The sequence below is a fragment of the Rhamphochromis sp. 'chilingali' genome, assembly GCF_963969265.1.
Source record: "Rhamphochromis sp. 'chilingali' genome assembly, chromosome: 8".
Lineage (NCBI taxonomy): Eukaryota > Metazoa > Chordata > Actinopteri > Cichliformes > Cichlidae > Rhamphochromis > Rhamphochromis sp. 'chilingali'.
The window spans coordinates 39,683,879-39,707,827 of NC_137935.1; the positions used below are offsets into that span (position 1 = coordinate 39,683,879).

A 23,949-nucleotide genomic window follows, 5' to 3' on the forward strand; every position below is an offset into this window, starting at 1 on the left:
TTGATCACATGGTGACTAAACACTGTAAATGAAAGTATAATATCTATATTTAAGCCACGACCTCAGTCTGGTCAGGATGTGTTTGAGTAATAACAGATCGTATCAGTGGACTAATCTGTGCACTAACCAAAACTAAGTAAGTAAAAGTAAGTAATCTAATAAGTAATCTGTTGACACCGCTTTCATCTGTTGGGTGTAAATATAGTTTGAGAACATCCCAATTAGTGCTTGGATAACAAAAATACATTTGACGTGCACAGTGCAACGTGTGAAAGAAAACAATGACTGCAATCATCAGTAAGACTCGGCACAGCATGTCCCACTCTGCATCAAGAACTCAGTGACCTTCCTGCTGTGTTTAGAGCCACAAGAAATCTGAAACTGAAGGTGCTCGGAGCTTAACACAGAGTGGTTAAATGTTGATGACCTCAAAGTAATGATCCGTCAGTAAATACATTGTCACACGTTGTCTTCAAAGGTTCTGAAAGGCTTACATTTATCTCACTAAATATGTGCACCATCAGTCATTGTGATGGTGAAGTTTTAGTGCAGATCCATGTCAGTCAAATCAATCAATCAATTTGATATCCTCAAATAAAACTGTGAAATTACTTTATTTTGTTGTGTTTTTGGCAAATATGTAACTTTAAGTATAAATGCCAAGAGGAGGCCAGAGAGTTAGTGACCAAAGTTGCACAAAAGTACGGTAAATAATTGTGTCAGTTCTCTTTCATTATTGACACAATATGGATATTTCATTGGAAATGCATGCTCACTGTGAGAATCCTAGACAGAACAACTCTTATAGTTAAACTTTTTAACTGAAAAACTTTCTGGATTTTCCATTTTAATAGTAGTCTTGATGGTCTTTTTGTATCTCTTCACTCAAATGGGGATTTGAATTGATTTCAGTTGACACCATCCTCCAGTATCTGTCATTGTTGTCAAGAGTTACTGGATATCTGCTTAATAGCATTTAACGGACCTGCTTATATCCTTTATATATATTGTTCTTTTATGCTTTTATATGCATTTCTTTTGCTTCTGTGTTTTCAATGCCATTTAACACGTTGGTACTTTGCCATAGCCTTCATCCTCCCTGTTACTTCGTCTTACCCTCTTGTATGTTAAGCACTTTGGTACACCACTGGTTTTTAAATGTGCTATATAAATAAAGTTTGTTGTTGTTGTTGCTGTGCTTTCTTTCCAGGTCAAACTGGCACAAATTACAAAAGACTCACTTTTGTCCTCAGAAATACTTTTGGAGTTATTTATTCACTTGTGCTTTGAGTCCGAAAGGTGGTTGGTGCCTGTTGTGGTGTAATCCCTGAACCACATGGTGGACACCAGAGGTAAAGGGAACCATTAGGCTGAAGAAGGAGTCCTATAGGGCTTGGTTAGTCTGTGGGACTTCGGAGAAAGCTGATAGGTACTGACAGGCCAAGCAAAACGCACCTCGGGCAGTGGCTGAAGCAGAAAACTCGGGTGTGGGGCTGCCTCGAAAGATTCTAGCAAACCGTCAGACGACTCAGGAAGGAAAGCTGTGCTTTACCTGTAATGTGCAGAAATGAGCTTCCTCTGAAGGGTGGCTGGCCTCTCCCTTAGAGATAGGGTGAGGAGTTCGGCCATCCAGGAGGGGCTCAGAGTAGAGCCACTGCTGCTCCACATCGAAAGGAGCCAGTTGAGGTGGTTCGGGCATCTGACAAGGATGCCTCCTGGGCGCCTCCTGGGTGAGGTGTTCCAGGCATGTCCCACCAGGAGGAGGCCCCGGGGCAGACCCAGGACACGCTGGAGAAATTGTATCTCTCGGCTGGCTGGGAATGCCTTAGTGTTCCCCCTGACAAGCTGGAGGAGGTGGCCTGGGAGAGGGAGGTCTGGGCTTCTCTGCTTAGGCTTCTGCTCCTGTGACCCGGCCCCGGATAAGCAGAAGAAAATCGATTGATGGACGGATGGCACTTTAAGTGGAAGGCTGCAGAATAGGGAGGTTGTATAGGAGTGAGGCAACTTTTGATGATGTAACAGGTAAAGCAGACAGAGGAGTACAGAGACAAGCGACTAAACAACATCACCTGATTCCCCTCTGTCCTTTTAATGCCATTACCAGCAAGGACTCAAGTGGACCTCACTGGACAGCACAGGCGGAAGCAGGAGTGTGTGTGTGTGAGGGGGGGTATGAAAAATTCATAATAATTTCACATTTCATCAAAAAAGATTATTTGAGGATTAGTGCGTAACAACAACAAAAAGGGAAAATGCAAAGCACATAGACAGAGGGCGAGTGTGCCAGACAAAAGGTGAGCACGATCGTTCCCTTTCCATCCATTTATCCCTCCCTTTCTCACCCTCCACCCCTCTGCCGACCCCTCTGTCTGCTCTGTCATTCTCTCTGTCCCCTCTCTGCTCTTGCCTTTGTCTGCCTCTGGCCAGAGTCTGGCGAACTCAGACAAAAGAATGCCGCCTGTCATGGAGAAAGAGCAAAGGTCTTGGCTCTCGGGAGGTGGTGGAGGGGTGGCCGGGTGTCAGGGTTGGAAAGGCATTGTCAAAGCTGTGGCTATCTATTGTTGTTTTCTGGGCTTGCTCCCTACCTCGCCCGTCTCCTCTGTCTCCGATTTCCTTTAATGTCCATGTGGGTTTTTCTGTTTTTTAACGCTGTAAGAGCGAGGGATGGAGACTGTAGGGAAAAATGGGGAAATGCGACAGATGTCACACTTGAAGCTGTTCGCCCATTTACCGCTGTGGCTCAAGGCTCAGCGGCGTGCTCGTGGTTCTTGCCACACAGCGGGCTCGGGTGCCTCCGGCAGGGTTCAGATTTTGGAGCAGTAAGTCTGACGAACTGCTAATTTCGGATCATCTACTTCTCTCCTTTAATGTTCACATGACCCTCTCTGTAATTAACAATCCCCGTATTATCTCTTTCCGGAATATCAAGAATATAAATCTTGATATCCTTTCCTCTGCTTTTTCTAGCTGCTTGTCTTCTAACAACTTAGCTATTCAAGAGGACCTGGTACTTTTTTATAATCATAGCCTTAGTAGTATTTTAAATTCCCTGGCTCCACAAAAAACCAGAACTGTACTTTTTTCTCGCTCTGCACCCTGGTACACCCCTGAACTCCGGCTACTGAAAGCTAAAGGCCGACAGCTTGAACGTCTCTATAAGAAAACTGGCCTTACTATTCATAAGGATATGTTTAATAACCACGTTCTGTTTTACCAGGAATGTATTAGTCAAACCAAATCTGCTTATTACTCTGCTATTGTCTGCTCAAGTGAGAACTCTACCAAGACCCTTTTCTCACTATTCAACTCTTTTAACAGGCCACCTGATTCTCTTCCTGCTCATCTCTATTCATCTAACTTCTGTGATGCTCTAATGCTATTCTTTATTGATAAAATTCATAAAATACACTTAGACCTGGACCCTAATGCTCAATGTAGCTTCTCTGTCCTAACTTCTCCCCCTTCTCACTTCCTCTCTGTTTTTCAACTTCCATCCTTAGCTGATATTGCTGATCTCATCCATAAATCAAAGCCTTCTACCTGCCAGCTCGATCCTATCCCCACTGTCCTCGTCAAAGCCTGCTTACTCCCTCTCCTTCCCCTCATATCTGCTATTATTCACTCTTCACTCACCACTGGAACTGTTCCTGCTTCCTTCAAAGTTGCTGCTATTACCCCAATTCTGAAAAAAACTGGTCTAGATCCCAACAACTTTAATAATTTTCGTCCTATCTCCAATCTACCATTTCTCTCAAAAATCCTTGAAAGAATAGTTGCTTCACAAGTCCATCTTCACCTAACTGATAATAACCTTTATGAACAGTTCCAGTCCGGCTTTCGTCCTTTACATAGCACTGAAACTGCTCTTATAAAAATAACAAACGACCTTCTTATAGCAGCTGATTCTGGTCTCCTCTCCATCCTTATCCTTCTTGATCTGAGTGCAGCTTTTGACACCATCTCTCATCCCATTCTCCTTAGCAGATTAGCTTCTATTGGTCTCTCTCACACTCCACTAGCCTGGTTTAAATCATACCTATCTGACCGCACTCAGTTCATTCAATTAAAATCCTTCACTTCTCAGCTTTCTCCTTTATCCACTGGGGTGCCCCAGGGATCTGTCCTCGGGCCCCTTCTTTTCATCATCTACCTTCTTCCACTCGGACATATTTTTCGTAAATATAATATTCAGTTCCACTGCTACGCCGATGACACCCAGCTCTATCTCTCTACCAAACCTGACTCTACTCTTCCTCCACCCTCCCTCATCCTCTGTCTAGCTGAACTTAATTCTTGGTTCTCCTCCAACTTTCTTAAACTCAACAGCAATAAATCGGAACTTCTTCTGGTTGGCACTAAACGACTGCTATCCAGAATTAACAATTTCTCTCTCACCATCAATAACTCGCTGGTCCCTATCTCTCCCTCTGTGAAAAGCTTGGGTGTCATTCTCGATAGCACATTATCCTTTAACTCACATATCAATAATATTACACGTGCAGCATATTTCCAACTCCGTAACATTAATCGCCTCCGCCCCTTCCTCACACCTTACGCCACTGCCATTCTCATCCATAATCTTGTTATCTCTAGAATTGACTACTGCAACTCATTATTATTTGGCCTCACACAAAAATCTATCAACAAGCTCCAACGTGTCCAGAACTCTGCTGCCCGTATTATTACTAGGACTTCTTCTACCCACCACATCTCCCCAATCCTGAAGCAACTTCACTGGCTCCCGGTCAAATTTCGCATCCATTTTAAAATAATTTTGTATACATTCAAGGCTATTCATTCTCTCTCTCCACTGTACCTCTCTGACTTATTACAGATGAAGCTCCCATCCCGCTGCCTCAGATCTTCATCTTCTCTTTCTCTCTCTGTTCCCTCTGCTCGTCTGATCACAATGGGAGGGAGGGCCTTTAGTTGCTCTGCCCCTCGACTTTGGAATTCCCTACCCCCGGACCTCAGAAATATTAGTTCATTCTCTCTTTTTAAGTCCACCCTCAAAACTCATCTGTTTAAAATTGCCTATTCTTAAATTTCTGTATGTTTTAACTTTTATCTTCTATTTTTACCATTGTGTATATTTCCAGTTTTTATCTGTTGTACAGTGTCCTTGGGTGCTTTGAAAGGCGCTATTTAAATAAAATGTATTATTATTATTATTATTATTATTATTATTATTATTATTAGGTGATTCATTTTCTTTGCGGAGTGAGCTGCTGTGGAAAGATGAGCATCCAGTGGAGGATGAAGTTTGCTTCTTTGCTCTTGAGTGATGTCACCACAAAAAGTAATTAAAGTAACTAAGTAAGGCATGTACATGAGTATTAAGATACTTGTACTTTACTATACAGTACAGTTCAAAAGAAATGCTTTTTAAAAAAGATGCTGTTTGGCCTGTAACTTCCTAAAATGAGCACCATGTAAACTGAATTTTACGATGTGAAGTCTTAACCCGAACCCTGAGGCATCACATCACCTGAGCTGTGATGGTTGTTGTCCCAAGCCTTGGCATTCAGTGAGGTGTGACTTCTGTTATTCTCCAAAACATAAAGTTAGGATCAGGTTAGATTTGATAGATTAAGGTTAGATTTAATCATGGTGACTTTAAAGACAGTATGACGTTAACTCTTTGGAAGGAGCTGATTAGTACTGTTCTCTCACGTAACTCCACATGCTTGAGAAACGTCTTTGCTGTGGTTATTGATGGGGTGATTTTTAGAGGGCAAACAGAATAATGTTGGTTCTGTGAATAAGAGAAACTCATTTGTTTGTTTGCGTTCTGGCGCCCTGGTAGTGGATAGAACAAAGATCTTCATATTTTTAATAATGAGATGTAATATGCATGTAAAAGTGAAGAGGATATAAATCTACGGTAGATGAAAGTCCTGTTCTTTTCCTTTCTGAATGCAGCTTGGAGATCCCCGTGCTTTGACAAGGTTACAGTAACACGACTTCCCATTGTCAGTCTGTATTTGCGCAACGGTCTTTCGATTTGAAGGGTTTTAGGAAGTGCTGGTCAAGTCTTAGTCAGTCTGTTGCCAAATGACAGTCGGCTCTCAAAGGTAAAAAGTTCAACACTGTGACTTGACTGAAGAGCACAAAGTGGAGCTGACACCTGATGTCAAATTGAAGCTGTTCTGCCCTCTGTGGGAATCATAAGTGGGGGATTGAAGCCGATGCCCCTGCCATCGGGCAAGATTTTAATCTCCTTCAATATTTTGCCATTCCTAACCTTTAGCCTAGTCCTTCTGGGTATTTTGCCGCTCTGCGACCAAGTGTTGCTACGCAGCAGTCTGGGGACACATTGATTATTCAGTCTGAAAGCCGGGGCAGCCAGTTGTCTCTGGCTCTGCTTTGATTCGCTGAAATGCCATTCTGACGGATGCCGGGGGTGATACTTCCCACAGTAAACACTAAATATTTACCAAGTCAAAAACAGTCAGCGCCTAAATGTGAATCCTAACACTTATATGGTCTGGACAGTAACTGGCACATATTGCTGCACACACACAAAGTGAGACTTGCATGCATGAGTTTGAAAGGATGTTTGCTTTTGTTGTATACGCCTTGAATAGGCGTTAAGTGCTAACTTGAAATGAATTAGTTAGGTGTGCATCCTTCAGCGATTCCTTAAAGTGTCTGAGAGCAGAGCGAGCGCTGCGTACTGTCACCAGCTCCACTGCAGTTTCTCTGTTGTGCCAGCAGATGGAGAAAGGCAACGTGTTTATAGGATAATGAGAGTGAAAGGCAGCCACATGGTGAGGGATGATTGCAGGGCTGAGTCTCTGTGGTCCGATACCCAGGTTGTCGCTTTGATTGACAGGCAACACTGTTCTTGATGCTTTTCTTTATTAAGGAGGTTCTTTACTAATTCTTTCACTAAAGAAAAGCAGAATATGAACATGTTATTGGCTTTTCTTGCTACCAGTGAAACGAGTATCAAAAATGTTGTTAAATGTTATGGTTGTGTTTTTTTTAAAGTAAAGAAGTGGCTGTCTGTGTATTCAAACACATTTCCTTGAATTTAAATGGGGATGCACAGCTGATCAAAATATAAAACAGTAAAATAGTCCAGTTCAAAGGGTTCTTCACGATGCGCTGAAAGCCTCACCTACACACACACACTCTGTTAAACGAGGGTCTCTGGGAGATGATTTCCTTCCCTGTGTGTCGTCCCCCTCGCGCCCCTCCCCAGCCCCCTGCCGCCTCCCCCTCCCTCCTCTGTAAACACAGTGTTCCAGAGGAATGTTGGACTCCCTGACCTCCACTGCAGTTCAATCGGTTCAGCCTGGCCGCGCTGTGCTCCGGCATCGGCAGTGGCAGCCCCCCCACCCTACCTCCCCACACCTTCCCGCTTCCCCCTCCAGAGCCCCTTCCCTCCGTTTTTTTCTTTTTCTTTCCCCCCGCCATGCCTCGCTCCTTCTCCTGTGCCTCTCCTGCTCTTTATCTTCCTCCTCCTCTTTTCTTACCCCATTTTTCTTTTGGTTGTCCTTGTCCCTCACTCCTGCCCCGCCCCCCTCTCTTTTCCCCTCGTTCTCTCCTTTCTCCTTACTTCCTCCCTTTACCTTGCAGTCTTTTCGCTTTGTAGGGATGGATGGTTTCTCTTTATGTGCTTCACTTCACTGATTCGACTAGAAACTAAAGGGGGGTTACAAGTGCATCTGGCCACTAGCTGATTGGATTACTGAGGTGACAAGGTGGCCAGAGCAGACGTGGTGTTTGCAGTTTTGACCCGACTGTGGCTTTTTCACCATGCAGAGGTTCACAGGGTTTAATTGCTGGAGCATAGAGCAGATCATAAATACATCCAGGCGGTCACTGGAGGTCGGGCTGAATGCAAACGTCTGGGGGAATCAGAGACTGTTTGTGTATTTGTAATAGATGCTGCTTGTGCTGCAGGTGCTACACAGGAACAGCTGTGTCCCCGCCGGCTGCCAGCTAACCTGATCAACAGGATCAGCAGCCAGCCAACAGAAAATCCTGAATATAGATGGATCAGAGGAGGGAACGTGTGTGTGTTTCAGGGTGCTCTTTCAGGTCATAGGAGGCCATTCTTAACATGCAAACCAAATTCCCCCTTTTAAAAAAAACCTTCGGTGCAAACTGCAGATGCTGTACTTTTGAACGGAATAATTTGATAGATCATGCAGTAAGGTGCACTGCAGTGTGAGTGTCAGTGCTAGAAGAAGCAGGGATGTCCTTTCCTGGGCAGGCTGAACTTCAGAGGTATCATAACATGTTCTTAAAGAGCGCTAACTACTCTTCACTAGGTGTGCAGCTGTATCTGTCACTGTTGATCAAATCTATCATAAGTAATGCAAAAAACTGTAACTTGATTCATGAACTGTACGGTGAGGAGATCCTGTGGTGGTTTGGGGCCAGTTGTTCCTGTAAAGCAAGGGTGGGGAACTCTGGTGTCCTGCATGTTTTAGGGTCAACACACCTGAGTCAAATGGTTGGTTCATTACCTGGCCTCTGGAGAACTTGAAGCCATTTAAATCAGCTGTGTTGGATCAAGGACACCTGGATCTAAAACCTGTAGGACACCGCCCTCGAGGCCTGGAGTAATCCAATCAATACAAAGTTCTGAGTGATCACTTTCATGCTACGGTGAGACTTTTCTATCCTGATGGGAGAGATCTCTTCCAGGCAGGAGTGCAGCCAGGGGGGTGTTTTCAAATTACTTCTTGTTGTGTTTCAGCATCATTGCAGAAGAAGAATAAATAAAAAGCAAGACACCGTTTTCTTTGCCAGCCCGTTGGTGCCACCACTAGGATGGCGATGCTTCCATCCAGAGGAAAAAGGAGTCCCTGAGGATGACAGTGATGTGAATCAGTTTGTATGGAATTGGTCGCACTCCCCACTACCATCATTTAAACATTTAATAAGAGAATCTTTAGTATGAGTGATAATTCCCTTTGTTTTTAATTAGTGGCTCGTCTGTATACAATGCATGATTATAATTTGCGATGTGCTAGATCCTGTCAGCATTTAATAAAAGATATTCTGATGTCATACGGCTCTGTCTTTAAATCAAGCAGTGATGTGACAGAATGTGGTATCACGGCATCATGAAATGGGAAAACCTAACTGAAGGTATCTGGAGCTAATTGTGGCAAAGATGCAGGACTGGAGATTATTTCTGTCTGAACCATCCAGTCTCTCAAATATGATCAAATTCAGAGCACAGCGTGTTTGGGAGATTTAACCAGGAGTCGAGCGTATTACAGTTGCTCTCCAAGAACAGGAAGTGGAAATTCAGGTCAGTGATTGATGTGTTACTGTCAGTTGTGGTCTGTCATAAATACAGCGCTAGCTGTGCAGGACACATGTGACATTTGCAGCATTGCAAACACATGCCACCGAAAAGAAAAGAAAGAAAACGGCAGAGCTAGATGATGAGAGCTCACAGCCATCATGTGATAAACAGCCCGACTGACGAGTATGCAGAGACATCTCGTCATCTGTGGCTTATATGGGTTCAAGTACTGTTTACAAAAGCCACAAATGCTGTTGTGCAGAAAATAAAAAGAACTCACTTTGGCCAAAAGTCATTAACACAGATTTCACGCTCTGCGCTCCAACACTTGGAAGCACAGGTGTTTAGGTTGTCCGCTCCTTTATGTCTGCTTCTAACAAGGAAACAAAATCGTGTTCTTCTCATCATCATCTTCAGCCGCATCATCAGCCTGACTCAGTCATCTCTCGTGGTCCTCCCTTCCATTAACATTAACCTTCACTGGCGTTTTTCCCGTCTCTTCCTTCTTCCTTCCTGCCTTCTCCTCAGCGATTTGCTTTTATTTGCTTGCATAAATCCCAGCCACTGTGCAACCAGCCAGTGTCTCTCCATATGTAATTATGGGATCTTTTTCACTCAGATTGTGAGTGTTGCCCGCCTGTTTGCACCGTGGCTGCGAGCACGGCAGTGATCATCAGTTACCTGGGCGGTGTAATTGTTGCACGCAGATAATGAAAACGATGCTGGTGGAGGAACATGTGGCCGTTTTGCTCATTATGCAGACGGGGAAGAGGAACTTGGCTGACCTCTGCTGGGCTCTGACAGGCACTGTTGCAGATGTTGATCGGCATTAATGACTTGATGCGGGATGTATATGTATTCTCAAAGCTTCCTCTGGCTTCAGTTACCCACAGAGAGGCTTTGGAGATGATTTAGAGGTGCGTCCTGTTATCCAGCAAAGAGCATCTACAGATGTAGATGGCAGTATAAGAATACTGCCATCTAGTACATCTGTATACACTGGACTACATGTAAGAACATGTAGTCCAGTGTATAATTGATGGGCGTAGGTTTTATTTGTGCATTCTTGCATTCAGGTGAATTTTTATGCATCAGTTTGTGGTGGACATGTGTTGTAGCCCAGAAAACACTGGGCTATAATGTGATCAGGTGTTCTGCATTACTTTTAAATCATCATGTTCACCTTTTCTCATTTAATGTTACTCTTGCTGACTCACAGGTGGACACAGTTTACACAGTTTGCTGGGTTCAAGAGGTGAGACTGAGTTACGCACTGACTGATAACAGGCTCAGACGTGCATGTTTCACCTGTTTGTGCCAATGGCACACATTCGTTTAGCTTCATTTATCAACCCCGGAATTGATTTCTGTTCGCTAATGTTCAAAACGTGTCACACAGACGGTGTAATTCATCATGTGCTTGTCCTGTTTTACTGACAACTGAGTGAAAACCAGAAGATCTGCAACATTTCCCCGAGATTAGCGAGCAACGGAGCAGCAACACCTGTGAATTAGAAGTCAGCGGCTCCCCGTCCATTCTTTGAGAAAAAAAATGTTTGACATCGACCCTCCTCCTTATTGGGTATCCAGTGAAATCTGCATCTGTGATGTAAATGCAGTTATTTTGACCCTAAATATCTTCATTTTAATTGGAAGGTATAAAGGGCAAAACAATGGTGGTGAGAGCAGGAACCCCTAATAATGAAAAATACATTTTCTAATTTGAATTAAACATGTGGAACCGCTTCACCAACCGCAGGCCGGCATAAGAAAGGGAGCAGAATTCGATCTGAGGGACTTTACTGGGAAGGAGAAGACTGATGGCGGGAGCATGAGCGAGCGAGGGAGTGAGACAGAGAGAGAGAAGCAGATGGCTGGAAATATAGCCTGTTAAATTATTCATCTAGGCTGGAGTCTGGAGATAGAGAGATGGATCGGAGCTGGCATGGACACTTTTATTAGGATTCCGAGAGCTGTGAGGAGAGAGTGCTTCAAAATGCTGTGATTGCCTTTTGAGACTATATGAAAAGTAATTGCGTCAGGTCTGGGAACAGCTTTTATGGCAGAGCAATTCAACCTAAAGTCTCAAATTAAAAAAGCAAAATAAGGACAGATATACACAGAGAACCTGCAAAGCATAAAAATGAGTTTCTTTAGACAAGAAAACATCTTTCGCTTTACTTTTTGGAGCCATCATTGTCTCTCGACAAGGAGTTCTGGGCATGCTCAGATATTTCAGCTGCAGCGATTCATTTTCAGTTCATGCAGAGGGTACCGCGCAAAAACAGTCGCAAGTTTCCTAATCCCATATTCTGACACTCGTGACTGTGTGTGAGGTGACTGGGGTCACTGCGTGTGGACTGAAAAAGCTGCCCTCAGTTTGGGTTTCAGAGTAAGTTGCTTCAGCCGCAGCCAGGACGAATAAAAATGAAACATGGCTGCAGGGGCAACCGACCCACTTCGTAAAAGAAGATTTGCGGTGGGCATATGTTGCGAGCGTCTGCAACAGGAAGCCTGCAGAGGAGCGGATGAAGCTGACTATAATTCACAGGAATGTCTAGTAGACTAATATTTTTCCAATCCTAACCCTGAGTTTAGTGGTTTAGCTCAAATATTTGCATTAAAAAATCCTTTATTTGCCTTTTAGATGGGTCCTCTTTGCTTTCCCCTCCCCTCCATCCTTTCCTCCGCTGCACATGTTGAGACAGTAAATATGAGGGTTTTTTTCCATCATGTGCATCATATATGACTCTCCCAGATTCAGAGAACACACACACACGCGTGCACACACTGATGCACACATGCTCCTGAGCGGAGGGCTCTGGGGAAATAGAGCAGAGAGGAAGCTACGTGCCTTCGCCAAGCATAGGCTGTCTGGTGTCATGGCAACGGGGCTGCAGATTACCCCACCCTCCATCATTCAGGGAAAGGAGAGGAGACACACTCATGCACACATATATAGGTGTGTGGAGACACAGCATTCACAAAAGGGGTTTAAAATGATCTGATATTCACAAATAATCAGCTTAAGTGTGAATTAGTAATGGCAGTAGCATCTCAGCTACATGAGGAGAGGGAGAGGCGAGGGAGGGAGGGAAGCGCAAAAGGCGAGCGATGATGAGAGCGGCGCAGGGAGCGCTGGAGATGTGCAGAGGGGCCATAAACATATAGTAGCACTAAATACGTCTGGGGGATATACTGTTATTAAAAGCGGTAAGGTTATCCAGAGAGCAGCTTTACCATGGGGTTGGACGTTTTGCTACGTGCTGCTCGAGTCCTGCTAAAATGAATTTAGCGGGAGATATTATCCTCCCTGTGTGTGAGTGCTGGAGCCTGAGAGCAGAGGCAGTGATGCATGGACGAGCTGACAGCAAGAGAGGAGATAATATTAGAGCCCGCATGAGGGTATAAAAGGGTAGCTGGAGCTTTTTGTAGCAAAAAAAATGCAAGAAAGACGGGGCGTGGAGGAGATAAATGACACCAGCCTGGAGAGAGAGAGAGGATGAGACAGCTAGAAGGGAGGGAGGCGAGGTCGTTTGAGGATATCTCCTCTGAAATTGACTGCGGCACAGCCATCGTCCACAGTTACATCACAGCTGAGCTCAAACTCGGGATGAACCTCTCCCTCCTGCTCACTCGCCTCTTTGTCCCCGCCAACCTTTAAATGCTTCAAAGCCGTACGGAAACGAAGCAGCACAGACTGAGCACGTGCAACGAGACGCGTCGCACTTTTAATGGGGTTCGCCGGGACGGGATGCGACCAGGGAACCGAAGCCGGCGTCATTTTCTCGTGAGCCTTCTCAGCGCCGCCAGGTGTCTTTAATGGGCCTCGTTAAAGCTCCCTTACACACTGTAAACAAGGCGCCAAACTCGTTTTAAAAGGCTTTGTCCTCCACAGAGGAGCGGCCTGTCATTAGAAATCAGGTAGCGTCACAGCCGAATGATCACATACACACAATCTACCTTCCTCTTACAGATACATCCTTTCAGCGTCAGCAGGCCCCTGACTCTCCACAGACCTTTATCTTTGCAGTGACGCTTTACAGTTGCTTTGCAGTATAATGTAAAACTGCTGCTTCACATTCACGATGGAATCCCCGGGAAATCGGAGAATCTGCAAAGTCCAAATTAAAAACCAGTTTTTTCGTCCCAGATTTAATATCTGCACATCAAACTGCATGTGATCATTTTGATGTAGGGCTACGTAACGCGGCTAAAAGCCATTACCATGACTTGAAACTATAACTGCTAGAAGGAATATTGGATTGCATGATTCACACGTGTGATAAAGCATAGACTGGTCAGATTTGGACTCTCCGTGAAAGGGTGCCTTTAAAAACAAGTCCATTAATAAATAAAAGTCATTATTACGTTGAACAAATCAAATCAAGTTTCTGTCTCCTTCTGTTTAACCTGAATGAAGACCATCACTCGTCGTATTCCTGACCACAAAGCCCATCAGACGTTTATGGGCTCATTTCCTACCATGATGAATCCAGTCTCTAGAGGTCACACAGTTTGTACCTGGAGATTTTTCCCCACATGGACATCGCTGTTACAACCATAAACATTTTAGCAGCTCTCGGTAAATTCAGCTTTTACGTTTTCCTGGTTTTGTTCTCCCTAAGTATCTTTGCGGTTCTCACCAGCTCTCCAGCCTAAAAAATTACACAGCTTAAAAACTGCAGAAACATGCCAGCTGTACTAAATATAATACTAAATAAAACTTCTGTGTACAAGTAAATGCTCTTTTTTTATTTGTCAGAAGCTTTGATAGACTTCAAAAACAAACAAAAAAAGGATTTTCTGACTTTAACTATTAAAGAAGCTTCATGCACTGTTTAAACTTTCAATTGTTTTAAACGTTGGTTTTGTTGGTGCGTTGGCTTGTTGGGGGTAACACTAATTTTAACTAAGTTTACTTGTCCAGGCAGCTCAGATCAACCATTCCTAGTTGGATTTCCCTTTGTCTCAGACTCTCCAGCTGTGGTGGCAGAGAAGCCTTTTAATATTAACTTGTCTCATCTCTCCATCCTTAGGACACAAGCAGAGCCCTGGATCCACAGGTGACTCCTGGCAGTAATGGGTAAGTGATGATTTGACAGTCATCAGTAGTACTAGTAGAGATTTGTCACTGTGAACACTGCTGTTGTTAGCTAGTGCTACCAGCTAACACAGATGTCTCTCTGCTTTCTGAGAAGCTCTCGTGTGCACATTCTGCTCTGTAATAAAAAAGTTACAAAGTTACAGTTTCTTCAAACTTTAAATGGTAACAAAATAAGTTAATGGCTGTGATCCGTTGCTGTCAGTCGTGTCTGGAAAGTAAAAGCAAATCATAATCCTTGAAGGTCCACCTGAGATCACAGATTTACTTCTATGTTGTTTCCTTGCTGAACTTTACTGATTTCCTCTTCGCGTGTGATGGTAAAACAGTGAAGTGCTCACACTTACAGTAAACCAGGTGTTTTAACTTGTTAGCGTGCTCGTTCTCTTGGTTTGGTTGCACCTGTTTTTCTTTTTGGCCAAATGAATTAACCTGCACTCACCTGTGAAATGAGCTGTCGTGTACAATAACAGTGTGTGCACTAACCGAGCGTTGGAAAGCAACACCATAATTTGTAACTTTAATGAGGCTTCAATATACCTGTTGAACAGGGTTGAATAGAAGTGAGTAAAAAACTGCAGGTACTCACTGACTGGTAATACGTCGCTGCAGCTTATTTTATTTGTCTTGCTAGTGACACATAAATGCAGCATGGAACTGCCCACCTCCAGCTACAGCAGACTCCTAATTATTCTAATGAGTGAAAAAACACTTATGTGGGTGTGCAGCCCCTTTAGGATCAGCAGTGTTTTCACTGCAAAGATTTTAACCTGTCGCAGCAGGAAAAGCACGGGTGGTTTTGTTAAAGTGGTTCACTTACACTACGTGCCATGAGCCTGATGCACAAACACCAAGACCCTGAAACTACTTCACTAAACACTGGTATATTGGACATCATCACATTTCTGTTTTGGAGCCGGAAGTGATCGTATTTGGAAAAGATGCTGGTGTTCTTAGTTATGAGCTAAAAAGTTGAGTTAGCAAGCTCTGTCCTTAGACTGACTCACTGCATTTGTGCTAAATAACATACTCGTACACATGCTGTCACCTACCCTAGAAGGTTGTTACATAGACCACATCCCTTCCAGCAGCACATATACAGTCAAAGAGTCCAGTTGAGATGAGCAGTGATGTTTAGCAGACACTGATTGGTTCCATCTGTGGGTTTTTTTTTTAGCAGAGCTGAAAACCAACAGATATTTAATATCACTATGAGCTTTTCTAGGATCTTCCACTGTGAACGGCAACACTCTGTAGGAGCGTTCTTTAAGTTACAGGTGAGTAAACGCTGGCCACATGTCTGGTCTCTGCAGGGCCTGACTCACCATGACAGTTGGTGGCTGAACATAACTCTGCTTTTTGCCAATAAAAACCAAAAAATCCCAACAAATCACACCCATATAACAACATGCAGCAATTACACTGCCAACTTAAGCCACGTGAAAAATAACACTGACATGGCTCTTTGACTGTACGGAGACCAGGAGGCATAAATGCTTTTCATTCAGACACGCTGCTGTGGGCTTCAAGTGACTGTTTCTGTATCATCAACAACTGCATTTTTTTGGCACTTCCACGCTGATTCTACTTTTGGTTGGAATCTCAAGCATGATAATTCTATACAGGGATTTATCTGAACTCATGCCCTCGAAGCAGATCGATCTCTACGACTGTGCAAAAGCTGTCATCAGTTTGGATTATCGTCTATGGTGCATTATCATTGCGGAGTCATGGAGGAGCCCTGCAACAGATGGTATGGCCCCCACAGAGCCCTGTCCTCAACATCGTGATGGTGGTCTGGGGTCGGGATGCCATACCGTTCATCGCTGCATATCAGATAAACTATTAATTGCATTTTTAGAGCATCCTCTCCATCTGCAGTCATAGAATAGTACAACAGTAAAACACTCGGACTGACTGATTTGATTTGAAACTCAAATAAAGTGTTGGCACTAAAAAGCTGGCTGCTGACATGTAGAAAAGTTTAATTTACATGTTCACAAGCGTCTAAAATAGACTTTTTCTTGCAGTTTTATCTTAAAACAGTAGCATGTAAACGTCCCATTGTGGATCAGTGGTATCTACAGGTTAGCAGTTGAACCAGAACAGCAGTTTGTACAGTCTTATTTGCATTGTGCACTTTATGCCCGTCAGCGCTGGGCTGGGCATTAACTGGCTACTCCGGCCATTTTGAGCAGCAGTGAAATTGAAGAGATTCCTGCGTCCTCTCTCTCACTTTCTGTGTTTGTCCCCGTGTGATGCAGCTGTTGTTGTTCTGTGGTCATCACCCTATAAATACAGCAGCTGACTGATGGAGCCTGCAGCAGCTGTCTGCTGCCCCATGACACATACTGTACACACAGATTCAAATGTTCACAAACACATGCAGCGTTTGTTGTTTGCAGCGTTTGGAGGACTTCTGAGTTACTGCAACACATTTCACCTGATGTTTTGGTCACAATAATCTTAATTTACAGCATGATGGGATGAAATCCATCACGTCAGTTTCCAGCTTAACAAAGAACTTTTTTGACTCTTGAAAAATCAGGTCCTTGAGTTGGAAATTTCACAACTTTTGCTTAATGAAATTTGTGACACGTGCTGGCGAAAGCAGCAGATCTGTTGAATCAGAGAAAATAAATTGTCAACAGGAGGGAGGGACAGTGAACCGCAGCTATTCCCTGCTCTGTCTGCCCCACACGACAGCAGAGAGTGGCAGTGAAACAATGATGCTGAGGATCCCAGATTTATCCTCTCTATTCAGCGCTACAGCAGCTGCACAGACATAAGGAGAGGAATCATTACAATGAGCCGAGGCCTGTTAATAGGCCCGCGACATGGGGGGCCAGACAGCTCTGCAGAGGCCCCATGAGAAGGGAGGTCAGGGGTCAAGAACGAGGGCAAGGTGTGGGAGGAGTGTTTGAGACAGGAGGAGCAGGATGGGGAGGGAGAGGGGGAGGACTAATGTCAATTAAACTCTGTGTCATATATTTTTCTCCCCCCGTTACTGCTGTTTTTCACAGTAATGGATTTTTTTTCCTGGTTTGTGCTTTGATGTCACTGTAACCAGGCTGTAACTGTAACCATGACAGCAACGCTGGTACTGCATCTAAGAACTGCTGTCTGAGCAGCTTTTACAAAATGTAGCCTCCCAAATAACCCTGTTAATTTCTGTGTTGACACGTCTCCCAAACAGACTTGCTGTAACATCATGTTGTGTGGGATGCATGGTAAAGATGGGGAAAGGTGAGCATGTCAACACGATGCTTACGCGGATAGAGGTGGAGGATTTGTAGTGAACGTACGATGGATGTGTGCAGTTAGTTGACTACACGATGAGGCATTGCTGCTTTTGCTAACAGGTTCAATACTGTAACACAACACATTTCTTTCTGTCTGCAAATTCCTACTACACAGCAACACAGGTACGTCCATCGTACGGCCCTGGTGGTTCTTATCTAACATACAGTATCATCATATTGACTAGAAATGGGCTAAAATGTCATTTTTGAATACCATAATTTCATGACAGTTACATTCAATTCATAGCCACAAAACTTGAATATTTTTATTATATATTACGACGCCTTAATGTCGCCTGGCAACCACCTAATAATAGACTAAAATGACATTTATATAGTAGAGCCGGACCTAAGCATCGGCGATGACCCACAAAAATGGGCTGATCCTGATTTACCTGTTAATGACCTTTGACTTAAGTTTGCCAACAGCACAAACACTCTAAACACACTCAGCTACTACTAGCTTTATTAATGTTATAGAGCCATTTAACTCTTCTGAGATGTTGTTGAGGAAAGTGTATATTTGTAATATTTGTATAAGGTGTAAACGGAGCTTGATTGCAGCCATTTAAAGCAGTGTGCTTCTGCAATACTGAGAAAAAAAAAGAAAAACAAACAAAACACCTGGATCACCACGATCACCAAAGAGCAACATAATAAAAACAACACCATCACAATAAACTAGCTAACAATAGATAACAGTAGATACTTTTTTAATTTCACCTGTTGAGAAAGAAAAAATAAAACAAGCTGAAGAAAATGAGAGCAATACAATAAACAACATCACAATGATATATGGGAATATGACAGTAAATAATAAATATTAAACATCATTGTGCAGCACATAAGATCAACAGAACACAGTGTGCTTTGAGGTAGGAGCCAAAAAGGGTGTAGTTTGTGGGTGTGATCACCCGTGTGTACACCTGTGAGCATGGACGCGCTTGTTTTTTTAAAAGGTTCCTTCATATAATGATCTGCTAGAGGGTGTGGGGGGGCCACAGCCCCGTCCTCCAGGGCATGAAGCAGGTATGGAGGAGATCAAAACTCCAGACATCCAGAGGCCCCCAGAACACAAGAGACCAAGGAAGACCAACAGAGGGGCAGCTGCGCCACTGTCCCAGAAAGAGCTGAGGAGAGTCCCAGATGAGGGCTCACTCAGCAGCCGCGGAGCAGAAGCCAGGGGGAGTTGCAGTGACACGCCCGTGAGCTCCGCCGGCAGCCAGCCGTGCCTGAGTGACCGAGCCCCAGGCCGAGAGGCCGGGGGCACCCCACCTCCGAAGTGGCCCGAGCGAGCCCCAGGCTCCAGGCCCCGATAAGCGGCCGCCAAGGAGTGAGCCGGTGTGTACCTGGACGCCCATCCCCGGACACAAAGAACCACCAACGCACCGATGTCTGAGGGCGTCCGCCACCGGTAGGGGAAGTGGTGGTGGTGGGGGGAGATAGGCCTCCAAACCTTGGAGGGCCTGAGATGTCCCCAGAGAGGTGGCGTCTGATACCCAACCTGACATATAGACACAGACATACAGGCACACACAGATACAAACATCCATTCCCACCCTCATGCTCTCATATGCACTTACTCCACACTCAACCAACGTGGAGACAGACATAGAGAGACACTGTACACACGATTACACTCCCCAAGCATACTCTAGGTTCAAGGTTCTTTATTTGTCACATGCATAATTATACAAGTATAACACACAGTGAAATGTAGCCTGACACGCTCCTCGACATGTGCAAAAATTGGGGGGGGGGTGTAGAGGAAGAACATTATATATATATATACATACATATAGTATATGCCCCGGGTCTAGGTACCCTTGCCCCTGGAGGGGGAAACTGCACCCAGACCCAGGTGGTGTTACCCTTTTCCCTGCGGTGGGGAGAAGCAGACCGCCCTGACTCCGCAGTAGCAGGGAGGCCCCACATTCCAGACCCCAGTCGGACGGCCAACTTCTCCTCCTAGCCCCCCCGCTCCAGCAGGCCGCAGAGAACGGGGGGTGAAGACTCCAAACCTCCCTCCACCCGCTCATATGTAGTGTTGATGCATGTGTGTTCTAAGGTGCATTTAAAACCCATGGGTTTTAAATGCACCTTAGAACCCTAACCCTCCTGCAGGAGGGCATGGAGCTACCTGCCAGAGAGCAGCAGGTAAAGCTGACCCCAGTAGGCACCCCCATACTCCGCAACCCGCCAGGGAAAGGGGATCCGGGCCAATCCGGACCGGGGCCCAGTACAGCAGCGCCGCCCGGCCCCACAGAGCCCGGGACAGCCCACCCGATCCCACGATCCCACCTCAGAGAAAACTGCACCCACCCCGTCATCCACTCATCTTCCAGACTACGCAAGACAATAGATGCCCAGGCTGAGATCTTCCTCCACCTCTCCTGTATCTCCCCCTCCTGCATAGTGAGTTCCTGAAGAGAGGAGAGCTCCTGCAAGATGTAACAACCTCCCCCACCAGTTGAAGAGCCCCCCCAGGTGGCTCGATGCACCGGCGGCACCCTGCGCCAGGACTAGGCCCCCATACACCCACCCGCCCACAACCCCGGCAACACACCAACCAGGACCCAAACCCCCGAGGCCCAGCCAGGGCCCCAGCCCAGAGACGGAGCGCCCCCAGAACCTCACGCCCGTCCCAGACCCACCCAGGGGCAGCCAGGCTACCAGGTCAGTAACCCACGTCCATCAGCACAGACCCTCCCCTAGCCCCGCTGCACGCAGCCATGAGGAAACCGTCACCTAAGAGCAACAGAGCCCTTAATAGGCCATGACCGCTACCCCGGGTTGAGCCCTCCAAGGAAGATGCCTCCGGGGAACCCCCCGACGCCCTAAGCCTGTCCCTACCCCCACACCAATCACAACAGCGAAGGTGGAACTAAACTATGACCCCCCACCCCCACTAGGTGATGCAGCTGTTCAAAGGAGCCCAGAGCAATTGATCTGATGTGGTGGCAGAGGCTGTATCAAGACTAATGTAATCTAATAGATAATTTCTATATTGGTTAGAATTAAGATTATTTTTATTTTTCCAGTTCATGAGGACTGTTTTCTTTGCTATGCATAGGGCAGTGAAAACCATATGGGCGATATTCTTTTCTGTAGTGACATTATCTAAGCTGCCCAACAAACACACTAAGGGGGAAGTTGGAATGTTACATTTCAGACACTTCGATAAGTCTTCACATATCTCGCGCCAAAACTTCTGAACTGGTGGACAGAACCAAAGAGCGTGGATATAATTGTCCGGTGAATTGGTTTGGCAGTGTGAGCAGTTGTTGGTAGACGTAAAGCCCATCTTGAACATCCGATGACCTGTATAGTGCACTCTATGTAATATTTTGTATTGAATTAATTGAAGACTGGGATTTCTAATTAGATGAAAGGTTTTTAAGCAAATCTGAGACCAGAAGTTTTGGTCTAAGTTAACTGATAAATCCGCTTCCCATTTTGCAATAGGAAGCAGGGACGTGCAGAGAGGGTTAAAGGGGCGGGTGCTCAAAGTTAAAAAGGGGCACATTGAACCATGCTGAATAACAACAACAAACATTCATCAAGAATCTAATATGGGAAGGGCAGGGCTGTGTTGATCTGAGACTGTAGACATTAAAAAGTCCACAGGAGAGATGGTAGCTGATTAAACAAGTGTCATGAGATAATAACAAAATGCAAAGATTGGTGACAGCGCTTGGAACCATAAGGCAACGAAAAACTGTGACATAAACTCGGCTCTGCCTGTGAATCACTCTTTGCTTCTCTTCTTCCTTCCTTCCCATCATTTCATATATCACTCTCCACTTGCTGTCTATCTGAGAACAAGGCACAACTTGCTATTGCAATAAACTATAATCTAATTATCCACACCTAACAACTCCTGCACTTAATCTATAATAAAATGATGACAGAAAAATGTTATAGCACTGCCTTTAGTAGCCTCACACAGCTCCTGCTGTTTCCTCCTCATGTCCTTACCAGCCATGTCTGCACAATGTTATATCATGAGTAATATTTTTTTTAAAAATCCATCTAAATAAAACACACACATGCACGCACACACAGTGACATGTTAGACCTTCTTCAGAATACTGTATATACTATGGGCATCAGTGTGCTGATCCAGAATCCTTACATTATTATTTATTACTAGAGCTACAATAATAAAGCAATGAGGAGGGGGAAGTAATAAATATGAAATAATGTATTTATGATGATTCCATTTGTTTCACTATCCACTCTGTGCAGGGGCAAAGCTTATTACATCTTTAAACTGTAGAGATACAATCATTTTACTGCTGTAAAATCCAAACTTTGTCTTATTTAAAATATAAATCTAATATAATCTGCTTCTTAATGTATTTTCTTTAAAATACAGCGTGTGTTTTTTAATATATTATAATTATAATAATTATTATGTGGACATGCATATTAGATCGTTTTTTAGTGAAATATAATCCCTCCAGAAAGGCAGGAAATGCCCAGAAACTTACTTTAAAACTAAATATGTTCCCTAAAACGGTGACAGAGCTACAGACCCATGACAGCCTTACACAGGTAGCCAGCAGCTGTGACCAGCACTGCTTGTGCAGTTAATAAAAGGACAGGTAATGTTTGTCGCGCTGTTGCACACACAAGCACGCTCGTTTGTTTCAGTTCGTCAGTTGCAACAAGACAGCTTACCAACGTGTACGTAATAAGCTAATACTCCTGTGTGCTACACACTACAGTGCACGCTGTACACCTACTTACTGGTTTTGTCGTATCAGTCTGTGTCTCTGAGTTAACTTGTGTTTCTCCTACAGCTCCGGACCGCTAAAAATGCGCGTGCTCTTTGTGAGCTCGTTCCCGGCTCGTAACCAGCGCGTTCTGCCGTCGAGGGCGATCATTGGTTAAATGTGATCATGTGACTGATGCAAGCCAGATCCTTTTATTTAGCAAAACTATGATTAATAGTTAAATATTATTGTTGATGGGCACAGACAGGACTCCGCACGCACACACACATAAAAAAAAAAAATAAATAAATAAAAAAAATTTAAAAGTTGCCTCAACAAAAGGGCACTTTGGGCACTCATCAGGAAAGGGGCGGGTGCTCAAGCCCCTCTAGCCCCCCCCCCCCCCCCCCCCCCCCTCTGCACGTCCCTGAAAGGAAGTGATATTGATTCATCTGTTTTAGAAAGCATTCTGTATATTTTGGATAGTAATTTGGGGGTTTTAAGAGTAAGAAATTGAACCACACTTGGTGGTGTTTGTACAGTGGGGCAAAAAAGTATTTAGTCAGCCACCGATTGTGCAAGTTCCCCCACCTAAAATGATGACAGAGGTCAGTAATTTGCACCAGAGGTACACTTCAACTGTGAGAGACAGAATGTGAAAAAATAAATCCATGAATCCACATGGTAGGATTTGTAAAGAATTTATTGGTAAATCAGGGTGGAAAATAAGTATTTGGTCAATAACAAAAATACAACTCAATACTTTGTAACATAACCTTTGTTGGCAATAACAGAGGTCAAACGTTTACTATAGGTCTTTACCAGGTTTGCACACACAGTAGCTGGTATTTTGGCCCATTCCTCCATGCAGATCTTCTCGAGAGCAGTGATGTTTTGGGGCTGTCGCCGAGCAACACGGACTTTCAACTCCCGCCACAGATTTTCTATGGGGTTGAGGTCTGGAGACTGGCTAGGCCACTCCAGGACTTTCAAATGCTTCTTACAGAGCCACTCCTTTGTTGCCCGGGCGGTGTGTTTTGGATCATTGTCATGTTGGAAGACCCAGCCTCGTTTCATCTTCAAAGTTCTCACTGATGGAAGGAGGTTTTGGCTCAAAATCTCACGATACATGGCCCCATTCATTCTGTCCTTAACACGGATCAGTCGTCCTGTCCCCTTGGCAGAAAAACAGCCCCATAGCATGATGTTTCCACCCCCATGCTTCACAGTAGGTATGGTGTTCTTGGGATGCAACTCAGTATTCTTCTTCCTCCAAACACGACGAGTTGAGTTTATACCAAAAAGTTCTACTTTGGTTTCATCTGACCACATGACATTCTCCCAATCCTCTGCTGTATCATCCATGTGCTCTCTGGCAAACTTCAGACGGGCCTGGACATGCACTGGCTTCAGCAGCGGAACACGTCTGGCACTGCGGGATTTGATTCCCTGCCGTTGTAGTGTGTTACTGATGGTGACCTTTGTTACTTTGGTCCCAGCTCTCTGCAGGTCATTCACCAGGTCCCCCCGTGTGGTTCTGGGATCTTTGCTCAC

General features: G+C 44.6%; 2 protein-coding genes across 4 annotated transcripts in view; one reads left to right on the forward strand and one right to left on the reverse strand.

The window, feature by feature from the left end:
- Positions 1 to 23,949, reverse strand: part of sgsm2 (small G protein signaling modulator 2) — a 377,356-nt gene that overhangs the window by 247,939 nt on the left and 105,468 nt on the right. The window lies entirely within an intron of this gene.
- LOC308401179 (uncharacterized protein) overlaps positions 1 to 23,949 on the forward strand; it is a 124,020-nt gene that overhangs the window by 23,432 nt on the left and 76,639 nt on the right. For all 3 annotated transcript variants that reach the window (XR_013972479.1, XR_013972480.1, XR_013972481.1), the window contains exon 2: positions 14,311 to 14,357. The gene's annotated coding sequence lies outside the window, so the exon portion shown is untranslated. The remainder of the gene's footprint in view (positions 1 to 14,310; positions 14,358 to 23,949) is intronic.